Below are 7,583 nucleotides of genomic sequence, written 5' to 3' on the forward strand. Positions count from 1 at the left end.
CTCATATTTTAGCCTGAAGTGACAGTTTCAAGTTAAAACATCCTAATGATGGATTTGTTTCTTAGAAACACAAGATGTTAATTGATAGATTGGAGTGGTGTGGATTACTTGTGGATGTTTTCATCAGCTGTTTAGACATTCTGACGGTACCCATCCACTGCAAAGGATCCGTTGGTGAGCAAGTGATGTAATGAATCATTTCTTCAAATCTGATGATGAAACAAACTCTTCTGAATCTTGAATGGCCTGAGGGGGAAGGACATTTTTGGCATATTTAATTTTTGGGTGATCCAAAAGCAAATAAAATGCAACAAACAACAAACAACAAACGAAAACACAATTTAATCAAGTAACATTCCCTGCATGTTTAACCAGCCGGTTCGGAGTTCAGATGTGCTTCGCTTTCAGTACAGACTGATACATAAACACACAAAACATTCAATTTCACATTCCACAAGGATGCATATAGCAAAATCTAAGATTCGTTAATACATACAACAGAGATGTCCTTTACACAGCACACACTTTGACCTCAGACAATTCAGACTCCTGCTCGGAACGACTACGTTGTGTGAATTACACGTGTTGCATGAAATAAAAGTCTTGTATATTACATCATGACGCATGTTGAGATTTTACTCGGTGAAAACGTGAAAAGCGACAATCCACGTCTCACCAAAGAACCTGAATAATCGTTTGAGGCCATAAGAGAGCTAAAACACTTTATATTCAATATCCAAACATAACCTGTAGTTCTGCTTGACGTTATTTAGATTTTACAAATACAACTTATTCTTTATGCAAGTCCCAATATCATTTAAAGGCTACCATGAAATCGTTCATGCACTACAGTACATCACACTCCTGTTGGTCGAAAAACTAAATCAATCTATAAATAAACATTCATCAAGAAGAATCTCAACATGAATTTATATGAATGCATTTCCAAATCTAATCGCAGGAACCTCTTATTGTGCTGTTCTTTTGTCCCATCAAACTATTTTATACTTTGAAGTCAATCTGTTTTATGACAAACATAATATTCAGTTTCTATTATACACTCAAAACTTACTGTGAGACATGAATAAACCATAAAAGTTTATCGTAAATGAACATACGCATAACAAATGTACCTTTAGACCATCAGTATTGGTAAAATATATTGCACTCTGCTTTTCAGCATATATATATATATATATATATTATATTGTATAACAAGTTTCTATTTCCATGTGAATAAATCATATGTGGGATGAAAATAAAAGTGACATTCCTTCTCAAAGCAGCTTCACTATTTGTACTGTTTGGATACCAAAGAATACGCTCTTGTGTTTGACAGGATCAGAAATCTGAAATATTACAGCAAAGGTAATATTTATAAGCTGAAAGGGTATTTCTGAAACAACTTTGGTTTGCCACCCTACAGATGTCATCAGAAGTGACAGCTGGTTTTTATAACACTATACTGAAGCTGAAAATATACATGACAGCTTAGCTTGCATTGCATTTTACACTGAATAGCTTCAATGTAAAAGGATACGACTTGGGTAATAAGGAAATCTGCATGTAAATATAAAGCTTAACCAATTTAATAAAATTCAGCTTTACTGTTTGAGTTTCTGCGTTCTTCTAAACAGTAACCGTTTCACCAGTCGTGCTCATAAACCCTTAAAAAAGAAATTATTCAATGCACTTGGCATAACTGTCCAACATATGTCGAAGTAAAATAAAGAAAACAAACCAGAAATACTCTAAACTTAAAGATAGAGAACATTTAAATCCAATGCCATATTTAATGCCTACTTTGAAGTAAATCAAAATCAAAATATACATTTTTTAAATTGCATAGTCTGGAATTGAGGAACTGCATTTTGATTGTTGAATTTGTATTCATTAACCGTAGTTGTCCATTTGAGCTTTGAACCTGTTCTTTTCACAATCCTGCTTGAACATAAAGTAACTTATTTACACCATTTTACTAAAACATATTTATGTCGAATTGACAACAAAATGTGCAAACGTCTTACAATGAGGTGAAAAACCAATGTTTTAAACCCGAAAAAAGACCTCGTCCTCTAATATTTCAGTGCCGAGGAGAGTTTAAAACAGAAAATAAATAAAACAATATTTGACGCCTATTCTAACTGCTAATGTAGCATTACAGGGTTACCAGAAACATTCTATACATAAGCAACACTGTAATGTCTATATCATATTCATCAAGCAGTTCCCACCGAATCACAAAAACAAAACAATATAGATAAAAACATCTTCATCTGTACATAACAACAGAAACATACTTCTACTGTACATTATATACAAGACATTTGTGTTCTGTAATTTTTTTTGGATGAACAGTCTGATACGTCGATCAGTACAAGGTAAGGCTTTACAAGAACAAATCTATACATTTAAAACTTAATATACAAAATATGGTTCAGTTTTAGCACCTTGAAGATATTGTTCTCATCACAGGCGAAGCAGTACTGGACATCACAAAGCAATGAACATTAGCCCTAACGTTTGCCTCTCTTAAGGGGCTAGTAAAGGCCGATGTCTAGTACTGCTTCGCCGCCGTCTGTGGAGCGTCTATTCCAATGCAGTCACATAACCATGCCAACGCTGGAATGTTTACATCATCGTTCTGGCGTGTTGCTATGTTACATGTGTTTATGTACAGTTTCCATTTACTGCATTGGCACGTTTGAAAACAAAAACAAAAAATAGAAATATTACTGGCATTGTTGTTTGCTGAACTGGTTGCCTTGGCGGTTAGAAGCACCGACGTTTTAAGGCACCACGGGGTAAAATAAATGGGTGGAAAATGGAATAATGGCAAATGAAATTCCTACCGACATCACATCCTAATGATGGCATCCTGGCGGAAGCCATCTTTAAGATGCCTGTGAAAATCAAGTACAGTCTTAAAAATAAAGCTTCCAAAAGCTGAACAGTTCATAAAATATATTTTTTTTTTGTCTAAGTGTGAAGGGCATTTTAATATTCTAAAATCCCTTCATTCTTAAAAATAAAGGTCCCAAAAGATGTTTTACAGCGATGCCATAGAAGAACCATTTTCAGTTTCCCAAAGAACCTTTCAGTAAACAGTTCTAAAAACAAACCATTTTTATCTAAAAGGGGCTTTCGCAACTTAGTTAGTTCTATGGTGGTTCCTAGAGAACCAATTTCCCTTTCTGGACGTTTTTTCCTGGTTGCATTCGCACCGGAAGCAGGAACTCTGAAGGGGCCAACAGTAGCTGTGTTTCCATTACCTTGAAATTGTGCAAATTGAAATTGTGAACTGAAAATACGCCAAACGGAATCTCCCATATATCGCAAAAAAGTTTTTACGCTTGCATGAGGTGGTTTTTCAGGCAATTCAATAAAGGAATATTTCGCAAAACAGCAATGGAAATGTTTTTTTTTTTTTTTTTTTTTCACATTTACAGGTCATTCGATTAAACATAGCCAAAATCCTACAAAAATCCATTTCCATGACTTATCGCGAGAGGAAAAAATTAAGCTTCAGTCGCATAACATCAGTTAATGGAAACGCTGTCACTTCGGAATACTTTATAAAATAGCGCCAACGTTTTGCGCAAATCTATAATGGAAATGCAGCTAGTGACGCCTTTACTCGGGCATTTTTATGAACATCAACAGTGTTGCCAAGTTGAGCTACTTTAACGCTGTTGCTGCAGGTTATTTGTCATGTCCGCAAATTGAAGCGACTCCAATAACGTAATATTTAGCCCTTGGAATGCTAATTTTCCCAGGGGAACCCCACCACCAAAAAAAAATAGTTTTTTTTACTGGGAGGGACCTCCCTTTCAAAATGCGATTGGGCTGCTTTTGGGCTAGTTTTGAGTAGCAATTGGGCAGGTTTTGTTGTGAAAACCTGGCAACCCTGAACGCCAACAAAAGGTAAATGGAGGATGGTGTGATCCGAGCTGTTGTAATAATGGAGGTGGAATGTAAACACACGATTCGCACGATTGAAAGAGCATTAAAATTTAACTAAATCTCCGTCCTGCTGAAAAAAACAGCTAAAACCAGCCTAGGCTGGTTGGCGGGTTTTAGGCTAGTTTTAGCTGGTCAGCAGGCTGGTTTTAGAAGGGGTTTTGGCCACTTTCCCAGCCTGGCCAGGTAGACCAGCTTAAACCAGCTAAGACCCACCAACCAGCCTAAGCTGGTTTTAGCTGTTTTTTTTCAGCAGGGCGATGATAGCTTGCATTGTTAAACATGATCGAGTCTGAGAAAAGAACACAATGCTGCAGACAACAGGTATATAAATGCCATAATTGCTATTTTCCATGTTTGTGGAAAAATGTTGGGTAGACAGTGTTTTGTATGCATTTGGCCAATCAGCGTATTGCCTACTTACGTCTCTGGTAGTTCCTATAATCCACATTATTTTTCCTGTAAATTTGACAATTTTATGGGTCAGGCTTCCGGTCTCATCCACGTCCTGCTATTTGTAGCTGTATAAACATCTTTTACTGCTTAATATTGCAAATCAGTGTGTCTTACCATGTTATTTTAATGTATTATTTTAATTATGAACACACCGGTTTGTAGTACAAACAGTTTTACTGTTTACTGCATTTTGTCATTCTTCTCATTATTTCTCTATAGTGTTTCCACAACTCATCATCAATCAGCCATATTGGCGGCACTGAATTTAAGCAATGCCAGTGAAGGGAACGAAACTCGCATAGTTTGCTGATTATTGCTGCTGAATGTGGTCAATTATTGCCATGTTTTGGACTGTACTAATACTAAGAGTACTATGGACTGCCAAAAGTTAGATCAAATCAAGAAGAAGAGTGCAAAACATTGTCTAAGGGACAAAAGGAGTTTGTGGTTGGCCAAACTGAACTAGGATTTCCAGAGCAAGAATTTGTGTTTGCTTATAATTTCCAGTAAGGTAGGTGAAATATTATGCTAATATCTTAATTAATACTGCTTTTATGTATTACCTCCTATTAACTTATTAACATTTGCCAAACTATTGCGCCCTTTCCTGCTTATTAAGTCTTGTTTATACAATTGAGCAGCTTCCACATGTTTTTTCTGTGGTTTAGACAGCATAAATTAGCAGAACATATTCAGTAGTAGATTAACCGTGCAATCCATGCTGTTGTTTACATCCGAGGATGCATCCAGGTAGATAAGTGCCCATAGACTTACTTGCACATTGAAGAATAAGATGGATAGAACTGTTTTAGACTCTACTCTGAAATAGGATCTAATTTAGTTCCCCAAACAGAGTTCCTATAACTAAATACATCCCTAGTTACTACGGTGCGAATGCGCCAATAAGTGGGAACTTCTGTCAATAGTTCTAGGAACTATGAAAAGGTTCCTCGAATGATAGAATAATCACAAGAACCTTTTTTCCACTATAAAGAAATTGTGGAATTGAAAGATTCCATAGATGTTAACGGTTCTTCATGGAATCATCGATGCCAATAGAGAACCTTCATTTTTAAGTGTAATGAACATTTACACTTTTGTTCAATGGATGGTAAAACGTTCTTAATGGAACCACAGATTCCAATAAAGAAACTTTATTTTTAAGAGTGTTTTTCCACTATAAAGAACCTGGAAAGGTTCCATGGGTGTTAAAGGTTCTTTATGGAACCAATAAATAAGGCTCTAGTTTAACATAGTGGTATAAGCTTCATTATTATATATTATATTTTACAATACAATGTATAATAATAAATGTATCATTATAATATACAGCTATATAAATAACTGAATGCTGCAATATTATCTAATACTGTCCATATCAAGGAAGCCCTTGCATTCTCTGACGGTAGATGATTCAAGTCTGTCAGAGGAAAATAAAATGCCTGAGTAAACCAAAAATTAATTTTGACTTCATCATTGCAAGTACTGTCTAACAGGACAACAATAATGTCTGAGGTGTTTTCAGCATGGTTAGATTTCATAATACAGTCCTCAGCAGTGGAGGCTTGTTTCTAAACCTTGGATGCTCACTGCTTGGTTAGAAGGAGAACTAATCACAGTGTATTAGTGCCCAAAGGAGACCAATAGGTGCCTAATATTTACAGCACGGATGTGCATGAGTGAAGATGCACCGACGGACGTAGTGCGGCACATCTGGCAGCCATCAAATAACATAAAAACATACTTTGGCAAAACTCAAAATGACAGCATGAAAAGATGCAGGTTTCTCCAGCAAACAACAGTGATCCAGAATGCAGTGGATGAGCGAAATCAAAGCAAAACATGCAGAGAAATCACACACACAGCCTTGAGATGAACGCTGGAGGAACTGGACTGTCCTCAGGATGACCTATTACTATAGATTTGTATTTGCAGGGAAATCTAAAACATGAATATCTGCACCAGAATACACCTGAGCCACATGTTAATGTGAGGGAAGGGCTAGCAGCAACCAGGGAGGAAGCCGAGGCAAGAGACTCAGCACTTAAGAGCAATTTTAGGGGAAACACGTGCCAATTGGAGCTCTTTTTCCAACCTGGCAAGAACCCTTTTCACCTGCTGGATGCACCTGTATGGCATCTAGTTGTTGGGATCAAAGCAGGCACAATGGAGTCAAGGACATATGTGATCTCCTCTATGTGGTGCACCAAGCCAGTGCTGCTTCAGGTTTGCTCTTAAACTGAAAATGACAATGAATTTGTGTGAAAAGCAAGGGCCATGACACTGAAGACAATTTAGAGTTAAAGGTGCACCAAGTAATTTTTTGTTCATGTTTTACTCACCAAAAAACTGCTGATACAATGCATTAAAATATGAAATAATGCAATATTGCATGAGATGCAAGGCTACATTTGAAAAATAAATCATGCTGCCTTCTTAAAACTTTTCTTTTGGCCAAATTCAAAGGGAGCATTACATGTATCCCAAACGCTAATACATTGAAGATGGCAAATGTTGATAGAAATATACTCAACATTTATTTTTTTAAATATATATAGTTTAAAATAGCTCAGTCTGACTAAAATAGACTATTTTACCCTTTTTAGTGAGAGCTCTTTATATTTATATTAGCTAATGTCAACATTGTTGGGGGTAACGCATTGCAAGTAACGTGAGTTACATAATCAGATTACTTTTTCCAAGTAACTACTAAAGTAAGTTACTTCTTAGTTACTTTTTCAAAAAAGTTCCTTTAGCCTTAGGCTTTTTTGGTGTGAAAGGGCTTTTACATTTGCTACAAATCCAACTTTTTATATTAAAACAAACAAGCAAACCCTGCCCAGATTTAAAAAGTAACACAAAAGTAATGTAACGTAATGTAAATGTATTACTTTCTATAAAAAGTAACTAAGTAACGTAATTAGTTACTTTTTTAGGAAGTAACGCAATATTGTAATGCATTACTTTTAAAAGTAACTTTCCCCAACACTGAAGCTGTAAAAAAAAAAAAAGATTATTATGAGTACATTTTACAAGAGAATAACATTTTACATTTTAAATCAATGCATTACTTCCATTTCTTGAAAATTGTGAAATTTGCGAGCAACCTTCTGAGTTAAAATTGTTGTAAAACCAATTTTTCGAAACCAATTCTTTAAAAAAAAAGA

The sequence above is a fragment of the Garra rufa genome, chromosome 21 (genome assembly GCF_049309525.1).
Source record: "Garra rufa chromosome 21, GarRuf1.0, whole genome shotgun sequence".
NCBI classification, from domain to species: Eukaryota; Metazoa; Chordata; class Actinopteri; order Cypriniformes; family Cyprinidae; genus Garra; species Garra rufa.